The 10,427-nt window shown below is 41.6% G+C and overlaps 1 protein-coding gene and 1 long non-coding RNA gene across 3 annotated transcripts in view; one reads left to right on the forward strand and one right to left on the reverse strand.

Moving 5' to 3' along the window:
- Positions 1–1,736: 1,736 nt before the first annotated feature.
- On the reverse strand, positions 1,737–9,820 carry LOC114696329. 2 transcript variants are annotated; one of them, XR_003734991.2, is made up of 5 exons: positions 9,532–9,820; positions 6,892–7,146; positions 5,821–5,951; positions 3,169–3,364; positions 1,737–2,006 (listed from the first exon to the last, which is right to left on the reverse strand). It is a non-coding gene; the product is annotated as an uncharacterized LOC114696329 (long non-coding RNA). The 2 variants fall into 2 exon arrangements; XR_005092638.1 differs by lacking the exon at positions 1,737–2,006 and having other exon boundaries at positions 3,284–3,364; positions 9,379–9,820.
- The window catches only part of Fer (FER tyrosine kinase), a 373,761-nt gene continuing 366,691 nt past the window's right edge, over positions 3,358–10,427 (forward strand). Inside the window, exon 1 of the mRNA XM_037210166.1 lies at positions 3,358–3,474. The gene's annotated coding sequence lies outside the window, so the exon portion shown is untranslated. The remainder of the gene's footprint in view (positions 3,475–10,427) is intronic.

The raw sequence follows: 10,427 nt of genomic DNA on the forward strand, positions 1-10,427 counted from the left end.
CTCCCCAGCCCTTCCATCTTGTTTTGTTTTGTTTTTAATAACAGCAAAAGGCCAATTTATTCTGGCCATATACTTCTAGGAATGAGACCATCCATGAGAGTATGTTGACCTGCCGGAGGCCATACCATTAAAAAATGTCTCCACTTCCCTCCAAAGCCACCAACTGTCAATAGCCCCTCTACTTGGAGCAGGGCTCATAATAGAACATTGACTGGCTTGATCTTATGCAGATCTTGTTCAGCCAACAACGGCTGTGAGTTCATGAGTGCAGTGGATGTATCATGTGCAGAAGATACTATTTCATTCTGGCCCTCTTGGCCTTCAGTGTTTCTATGCCTCCTCATAACACTTGCTGTATAACAGGTGAAGTCAATGACCCACTTAGAGCCATCATGGGGGCCTCTTGTCCCTCGCTCATAGCAGCAACTCCAGAATGTTTTCAGATGCCACTGTTACCCACTACAGATACCTCTGCCCCAGAGCTCTCAAAGTTCCCCCAAGGCTTCTAGTCCTGGAGACTCTTTCTAAAGAAAGCCATCAAGTGTGGCTAATTTAGACGAGCGTGTACAACAAAATGATTGTTAGGTTATTGGACAGCACAGTGAGCTACAAGGGGAGTTGGAATCCAGGCTTAGAAAACAGACAGGAACTACCCAACAGACAACAGGACCAATGGGCAAATCCATAGTCCCAATGACATCACAGTAATCATTTGCTGCTTGTCACCCAACCAGAACCTTGTATTTATGGACATTGGCTACAATGAGGCAACCAGCTTAGGCTGTTCCCTTGACCCTCACTCACATAGGGCCATCTACTTAGCCAAGACTAAGCGACACATCTCCCCCTGTTCCCAACCCCACATGTATTAGCCATAGAGGAGCTTCCACCATGTGTGGCAGGGGCTTCTTCTTATTATTATTTTTCAGTAAAGGGAACTTTATACTGGAGTATTTTTATGAAATTGTCTTTAGTAGAAATTAGAGCAAGTTAAGTTATGTGGAGTTGAAGATTGAATGGGGCCATCATGATAAATTGGTAGTTATAATAGTTCTATAATCTTGACATAGTAGGTCAGTGCCCCTTTACAGAATTTTTTTCCCTATAACATGACCCACATATATAAAGTCATAGAGTTAAAACTGTGGTTGAACTGAACAACTTTTATAATTCGCGAGGAACGCTACAAAGATATTGTGCTATCATATACTCTTACAGGTGTTTTTCAAATGGTTGGTTTATATTTATTGTATTCAAGGTATTGGAATTTCCTTTGGGGCATCAGGGAGACTGTAATTTACTTTCTTAGTCTCCACAGAGTTCTAGTTAATAAGTAAAGCATTGGCCAGTTGACTGAATGAGTGTACAAGCACTATGCCTTGCTTTCTAAGTGGCTGCTTGTTCACATCTACGATCCCCTTTCACTGTTACATGAACACGGACATGAAGAGGGGTCTGCGGCTTTAGAACATCCTTGTTCACTGGGGTTGAGTTACCATCTTGTTTGATTCTTCCAAATTCAGAGCTCCCTCATCTTAGATTCTATAAACCCAACTTAGTGGTGACAGATAGAGCAAATTCGCACTCTAGGGGAATGACAGAGGCAGCCCCAGCAATAAATGGTTGAAAATCAGATCCAACCTCCTGAGGTGGACCTGTGGGTGTAGGCCTGTGATTCTACTTACTGGGAAGATGAAGGCACAGAGATTGCAAGTGCAAGCCCTGCTTGGGTATAGAGTAAGTTCAAGGCTGTAGCACCTGCACTACCACCGTTCACCATGTCTGAGCGAGGGACTGAGGATTAAAAACAGACAAGATAGCGGGTCATTCATCTCAGTAGAGTGCCGTTTATTAAAGGAAGGAAGAGGCCTTAATACAGGCTCACAGCACAGTGGGAGAACCCCGGAGTCCTGCAGCAGAAGTTCGCTACAGATGTTTTACGTACTTGCCTCCTAGCTGTTTTACACAGAATATGCAGGATACACAAACAAGGAGCCTCTGGTAAGCTGTTTAGAAGGAAGGAAACTGGCATCGAATTAGCATAGGGAGGACATCTGATCAAGGGCAGCAAGCAAGGCAACAGCTACTGAAAAAGACAAGATCAGAGACCTAGCTGTGTGGCACAGCACTGACATAACACAAGCCTGTGATTTGGTAAGTTCCTCCCTTCTGAGGATTGCTTCTGAGCAGAGGTTCCTAACGGTCTCTGCTCTATCCCAGAGTGAACCAGAGACCAGAGAATTAAATGTCTGGCCTCTGGCAAGCACTCCAAGAATGCTAATCCTTGTTACTCCCGCTCGGGCTTGTAAGAATGCTTGTTCCAACATGAGCTCATCCATTCTGTTCTTGTTGCCCCAGTTAATTTTGCTCTGAACTGTTGGCCACACCCCTTCTTGTCATGTCCTTAAGGCAGGGTAAACAATGACACCACAAAGAGCTGGGTATTTGGACCGCACACATAAAACAGTGAACCTGCTATTCATTTAAGTTTTAAGATAGTGGAATGAAGTGTTTCTCAAGCATTTGTAGATATCACAGAGATAAGAAATTAAATGGGGGCATGGAACACTTCTGTATGATGAAAACGTTCGTGATCGACATTTTAATGACTTTTAAATATAGCCACTGGGGCATGTTTGCACTATTAGTGCCATTTTGTGTTTCATCCAGGGTGGGATGAGTTTTGTTTTGTTACTTATGTAAAGGTTTTTCTTTCCTCCCTCCCTCCCTCCCTCCCTCCCTTCCTCCCTTCCTCTCTTGTTTTTTTTAAGACAGAGTTTTTTTGTGTAGCCCCAGCTATCCTGGAACTCCCTTTGTAGACAAGCCCGGCCTCGAACTCACTGAGATCCGCCTGCCTCTGCTTCCCGAGCGCTGGGATTAAAGGCATGTGCCACCACCGCCTGGCTACTTATGTAAAGTTTTTACAATTTATAACATCAATTCCTAGAATGGGTTATTCTCTCATGGACGCTGCAGGGCACATTGTAATAATAAAATTCTGCAATAGGCCTTCGTATCATACACACTCTGCCCTACAACTGAGAAGCAGTTAATAAATTCACAACTGGCTTATGTTGTGAACACAACAGTGTGTGTTTATGGTGAGTTACCCACACAGTACCCGTTTCTACCTTACTGTGTTCTTGCCCACAGGAAGAAAGGGCTTACATCTAGGGTTCTGGATGAGAGCTTGCTTCCACCAGGGACTGGAAATTCATGGAGGCCTCCTTGGTGGTGAGCTGATGGCTCACTGGTGCTTACAGATGGACTTGACATTCCGCTGTCTAGTTGTCAGCTTCCTCGTAGCCCAGGAGGAGCATTCGGTATCAGCGTCCGGTCACCAGCCACAGCAGAAGCCAGGCACCTTGGGAACAGCAGCAGTTTTCTGACCTCTGTGTTACAGTGTCTGTCCTTGAAATCCACACCACCAGGCAGATCCTTGTCTTCTGTTCCTTGAATCCATCCAAGCGTTTTGTGAGTACCTGATTTCCTGCTTTAAATCCTTCCTTTCTAATGCTTAATGGTGGTTTTTTCCTGCATTGGATTCTATGTGGATATCAAGAATAATTAAGAGCTGTATGGGCTTTGGAGCAACATTCAAGTTTATAGCACTAGAGTAATACTTGGAAGTAGGAAAGAATAAAGTGTGTATAATAACTTGTGATTATTTATACACAGAGAAATCATAGAAGGTTATGTATATTTTTTTAAAAAGTCAATATTTAGTTCTAGAAAACCCAAAGTGGGGTGGGTCTTAGAGAGAGACTTACATTTTAAGCATGTATCTCTTAAACTGGATTTTTAAAAATCATTTTCATGAAATACATGCTTTCTTCTTTTTTTGTTTTTTAGAAAATACACGTTTTCCAATTTAAGAATTTTAACTATAGAAAAATAACAAATTTCTGTAATAATTTGAACACATAACAATGTATTGAACTGGGTTGGTGAGATGGTTCAGCAGATAAATGTGCTCACCACACAAACCTAACATCCTGAGTTCGATTCTCAGAAACCACAGTAGGTGAGAGCTCCCAAAAATTGTCCTCGGACTTACACACATACACACACCGTAATAATAAACTACATTAATTAAAACATCACCTTATCATGTATCTTTTTATACATTTTAACTTTAGCCCCAGCTGGCCTGGGACTCAGAGATCTACCTGCCTCTGCCTCCTGAGTGTTGAGATTAAATGTGTGCACCACCATGGCCAGCATTATAACCTTTTTTACTTCTGACTTACAGTACACTGGGCATAGTCTTAGAAATTATTCGAATCATCTTTCATTGGAACAAAGGTGCTATTTACTCTAAGGCATATAGTATTACATAGCATTAAGAAAAAGTTAAAACCCTAAAACCTGCCCACCAAGTGTAACACAAGCCACAGAAACTCTGTGGCTTTTGTTTTGTTTTCGGGTTGAGTCATGTGTCTCTGGGAGTCACATGTCTCTGGAAACTGAGCGACTTCTACCTAACCTCAACAGGAAATTTATGATGCGTTGGTGATTGACACCTTAATGATGGCTCTTTGCAAACCACGACTTGGTCACAGCAGCCTGTCATTACTTAGGAATGTCTTTCAGGCTTCCAAGGCATTTCAGGTTCCTTAGCGCTGGCTGGTGAATGACAGACATTCTCAGTCACCCAGTGTAATTGGCATCCTCTCTGGGGCAGCTCTACATGAGTATATGTAACTGCAGTCTTGGTGGGGTTTTACATTTTAATTTTTAATTATGTGTGCATGCGTGCGTGCGTGCGTGCGTGCGTGGGTGTGGGTGGGTGTGTGCGCGTGTGCGCGTGCGCACGCGCGCGCCCGCGCGCCCGCTGCAGGTGCCCTTGGAGACCTTAAGATCGAGTCAGATCTCTGGGAAATGCAGTTATAGGTAGTAACTAAGCTGTCCAGTGTGAGTGCTGGGAACCACACTTGGTGTTTTGCAAGAGCAGCAAGGGCCCTTCAACACGGAGCCATCTCTGCAGCCCACAAATACCGTTTTCATCCATGGTTACAATGACGCTCTTCTGCTCTCCTTCTGAGTCTCTGTACACGTGGAACTTCTGTTTCTGTGCTGAGTCACAAAGGAATTTTAAAAGGATTATAAATGGAAATTCAATTCAAATTATGTGGCATCACGATGCAGATGATTCCGTTCTTAAGACAACTGAGTGTGTGGGCAGAGACGGCAGCACCTGTGTGTAAGAGCAGCCGAATGCCACCAATCATGTCTCAACCCAACGCCAGAGTCCTTAAGAGGTGAAAACCGATTGTCCTGAGCCTATGTGAAAATGCAGTGCTATTCTTTTGATCCTCAAATAACCTTTCAATCAGTTCTATTACATCTCCGGCGAAAACCAATGGGATTATCAAGATGTATAGTTAGTAAGAAGCAGGTCCTTTTAAATGGAGTTAGTCTGGTCCCAGGGCCCAACTATCTTGTCTCCTCATTGTCCTAAGGCTTTCTTTCATTGTGACCCTATATTCATAATTATAGCAGCTTAACTCCATCAGAAGGAAAAAAATTAAACATTATCAAAGATTACATAATTAGATTGCTTCCATTTTTAATCACAATCTGTACAATAGTTACCATACTAACCCATATGCTTTCCACACTCAAAGGATACATTTTAATATAAAGATCATACTCATTCTAAAAAATTTGAATACTGCAGAACTGAGAAGTAAGCAAATGAGATTATTATAATCTTATCACCTGTAGGCAGTCATTACCAACATGATAAGTTTCTTTTAAAAATTTCCACATGTTTTTCATATAGTTGAAATTATAGCAGAAATATTTTTGCTGTCTTACTTTGTTTATGTAGCACATTGTAGTTGTTTCTTTGAGCTACTGGAATAAATGACCACAAATGCTGTTGCTTCGAATAGTAGAGATGTATTCTCCCAGATGTGCGGCATTCTCCTTGTTATAAACAAAATTTCCTGGAGCGAGACACAGAGATAGAGTTCATATTTGAGGGTTGATCCATACTGCGCATGTCAGAAGAATAATGCAAAATGTACAGTACATTGAAGAGTTGGGAAATGATGTTATAACCTTTTCAATGGAGCCAATAAGAACGTGAACAACAGATTGGTGTTTCTACGGTAGCATAGCTTAATAGAGAATGTGATTGGCAGAATTAGTGAACCAACCCGTAGTGCTGATAGTGTTATAGTGTGTGTGTGTGTGTGTGTGTGTGTGTGTGTGTGTGTGTGTGTAGATGCCAACACCATGGCATGTTTGTGAAGGTCAGAGAATAACTTTGAGGAGTTGATTATCTCCTTCTACTTCTACATGGTTTCAGGGATTGAACTCAGGTTGCCAGCCTTGTGCCGCAAGCACCGTTATCCACAGAGTCAGCCCAGTGCTGCTGGTTTTGACAGCAAAACAGTTTGTTGATTTGGGGAACATCAATGAAGACACATTATATCTTTCAAATTATAATTTGAAATTGGCTTGTTGTATTAAAGAGTTTTCTATATGTTTATTGCATATACATTTATTACCATATATTGACAAAATCTATAGTACTTAGAAATAGTCTTTTTGTTGTTGTTTTTTGTTTTTCGAGACAAGATTTCTCTGTGTAGCTTTGCGCCTTTCCTGGAACTCACTTGGTAGCCCAGGCTAGCCTCGAACTCACAGAGCTCTGCCTGCCTCTGCCTCCCGAGTGCTGGGATTAAAGGCATGCGCTACCACCACTCAGCTTGAAATAGTCTTTTTTTTAAGAAAAAAAAAAAAAAAGGCAAGATGGAGCCTTGGGATCAGTAATTTAAGCAGTCAAGAAGCAGGGGACTATTTGACAGCCACTGAAGGGTCACGTGCCAGAGACGTCCTCTAGAAATAGGGGCAGCACATCTGGAGGGCGGAATTCCTTACCTCAGGGACGTGAGCTCGTTGAAAACAGCCTTGTTGTCTCCAGTGTATTGGTTCACTACACAACCCAGAACCTGCCGCAGTGGATCAGGAACCTAGTCGAAGGTCAAGCAATGGTTTTCCTCTCAAGGCCGCCGCGTCCACCATGGGGCAGGGTCGTCGTTTGAGGAATTCATCACCCGTTGAATCGAGAGTCCTCAGTGTATCGCTTCTGCTCCACACCTCTGGCCTCCTCCATGTGTGGTGTTGATTCATTAGCTAGAAAGGGGAGGCATATTAAAATTATCATTAACCTTTTCTTTTGACATGTAATCAGCCAGGATTTATGAGATGCTAAAGGCTCCAACGTCTGTGAAAGGGAACATAAATGTATAAATGGGAGTATGTTCGTGGTATTGAGCTTGGAATAATACAGCCATTTGTTTTCATCGCGGCACTGTAGATCTGATATGTTTTTATTTCCAGGTGGGTAATGACCTGCTAAACAAACTAGATATATTATTCTAGTCCATCCTGGACTAGAGATCTATTTCAGCTTTGCCTTACCAAGCTTTCCAATCAGATCAGATGAAGTCAATGCAGAATATTATAAAGTGTCACCATTTTTATGCTAATTTGGGGGATCGATTATCATGATTCAAAATTCTATTGTCAAGAGACAAACATTTTAGTTGAACCCATTGACTTTTAAGGGAAAATGTGCTACCAAAGTTTTCTTAGACCAGACCTCATAACAACTTATTGTTCAATTAATTAAATAACTTTACAAGCAAATTTTACCAACTAACAGTTTTCTTATAAAATTACTTTATTTTTAGTTATGTCTATGTGCATCTCTCTCTCTCTCTCTCTCTCTCTCTCTCTCTCTCTCTCTCTCTCTCTCTCTCTCTCTCTCTGTGTGTGTGTGTGTGTGTGTGTGTGTAAATGCCCTCAAAGGCCAGAGGTGTTGCATCTCTCTGGAACTGCAGTTACAGGTAGGAGCAGGCCACCCTACTTGAATGTGGGAAATCAAATCCATGTCCTCTGCAAGAGTAGGATGTAATCTTAACTACTGAGCTATTTCTCCAGCCCTCTTTTCATAAGATGGAATTAACTTTCAAGTTTTCTTCTTCTTTTTTTCTTAAAAAAATTTTTCCTCTCTAAACTTGATAGTCTACCTTCCTTAGAAAGAAATAATTATAAGCCAGGCATGGTAGCATATGCCTTTAATCTCAGCACTCAGGAGGCAGAGGCAGCCGGATCTCTATGAGTTCAAAGACAGCCTGATATACATAGATTATTATTTCAGATTATCTGGGGCTGCCTATGAGACAGTCTCAAAAAAAGAGAAAGAAAGAAAAAATACTTATATTACAAAAACAAAATAGAGTACAATGTATCTAATTTTTCACTTCTTTGTGGAAATCTCTAATTGGGTTAAGAAATGAAGTATGAGCAATTTTCAGCATTGGAAAACTTTCAATTTACACTTCCAACAGCACACATTCATTCTATGTGTTGTCAAGACCATAAAACATCCAAATTCACCCTGACTGTCTTTCATCTCGTTTTTACCCCAGGCTTCTGAATCTTCTGAATTCTTAAATCAGGTATTTCCTTTAAGTGCAGTATTGGAGCATGCCATCTGACTACAGAGATGGAAATGAGCAAACAGAGCCATCACTCAAGAATCACTTTCTGTCAGCCTTACCACAGCAAGCTAATTGTTATCGTGTAAACTAAGATGCCCCCAACAAGCCCATTTCCGAGCTTGGAGAGCTATTTGGAAGTGTACAGAGCCTTTAGGAGATGGATCTGGCTGGCAGAGGTAGGTCATAGGAGCCTGCCTTTACTGGTTCCCTGAGTCCAGCCTGCCCTCTCTACTTCTTCCTGGTGTGCCAGGAAAACAGTGTATGAGCCCTGCCATGTCTCTGGACTCCCTCTGCAGCCATGGACTGCAGTCCTCTGAGGAGGAAAGCGTTCCACCCCTAAGCTGTTTCTGTTGGATATTTTGGTTAAAATGAAATAAAAGCAGTTAGCATATCACTCTGTTTTTAAATTTCTAAGCCAATTTCCAAAACTCAAGCCATATGATGTAAGACATATTTGTTCTATACTTAGCAATCTTCTATGACTTCTCATTTATTTCAGTTCTCAAGAGCTTTAATCTATAATTATCATTCCTGTAACTAATACGAGTGTATCATAAATACAACTTGCATTCTGTCTGTTGCTCTTATTAGATGACTGTGACATGGCTTTTTTTTTTTTTTTTTTTTTTTTTTTTTTTTTTTTTTTTTGCTAAAAGTCTAGTATTACAGTCTTTTCAGCTCTACTTTTCATATTTACTTTCCCCAACTGTTTGAACAACATTTTTTTTGTGCCCTATGATCCAATAATTGTTAAAAAGATGTTATGAAAGATTTTTTTTTTAAGGTGTAAAAATCTAAGAGTTAAAGGAAGTTAAAAAATTCAGTGAAAAGAAGAAAGCATTGGGATTTGGCAACTAACCTGAGTTCCTTTCTTTGGGAGGGGGTTCCAAGTCATTCTTTGGGGAGGAGTCCACGACTTTCATACAGGACAGTGCCTAAGTGTGAGGCGGGTTGAACTGAGTTTTCCTTGCTCTTTGCTCATCTAGGACAGGGGGAAACGGTTCTTAGTTACCTGGCCCGTCGCCTGCTCGCTGTGAACCTGCACAGTCGCCTTCATTTCACATTTCAGCCACTGTCTTCACAGACGTTCCCTGTTGGCTGTGATAGTGATGATTTCTCTTTTGAGAGCCGTGTTTCAAGGTGAAAGCTGATTATTCCCCTCACCTCCTTGCAAGCATTCTGTTAAATGGCACCTGCCTGTACTTAAATATTAGGTAGGAGAGCTGTTAGGAAGAAAAGCCAGGAGTATGGCGACATAAATATCTTTTCCTCTGTTTGCTGGAGCAAGGTGACCTGGAAGACAGTTGCTGTATTAATGTTAATGAGGATAAACAAGCCCCTCGGCAAGACCGAGGGAGTAGAGCCCAGATCACAATGAGTAGCTGGAAGCATGCCAGGCTCTGTGGGTGGAATACACGCTGCCCTGTCCCCAGAGGCTCGCTGTCCCGCTCTTTCATCCTATGAGGAAGATGGAACTCCTCAGAGAGGACGAGCTGATCATTTCTCACAATGAGAAGTCATTCTTTGTGTGACATAAAGTTTGCCGAAAAATGAAACTTGACTTTTCTAGCAATTAATACTCTATCCATCCCCAACCTTTCACTACAAAGCCTTTCTTCCCTACATTATTCTTTAAACTCTCAAGGTCACCCAGTCAGATAAAACCTCTGAAAGGTCACCTTTATCACTTAACTGAGACTACAGCCTAACAGGACACAATTCTCCAAGAACCAGTTGAATGGTAACGTGTATACAGAGCATCCAGGAAAGGAACAGAACAGGGCTTTTTTTAATCCAGGGGGCCCTGGATTAAAGTTCTGGTTCTTCCTTACAAGCGATCTCTGCAACCTTGAGAAAGTATCTTTAAACTTAGCTGTGAAATAAATCCAGGTAACGAAACCTACCTTG

This window comes from Peromyscus leucopus, chromosome 13, assembly GCF_004664715.2.
Source record: "Peromyscus leucopus breed LL Stock chromosome 13, UCI_PerLeu_2.1, whole genome shotgun sequence".
Classification (NCBI taxonomy): domain Eukaryota; kingdom Metazoa; phylum Chordata; class Mammalia; order Rodentia; family Cricetidae; genus Peromyscus; species Peromyscus leucopus.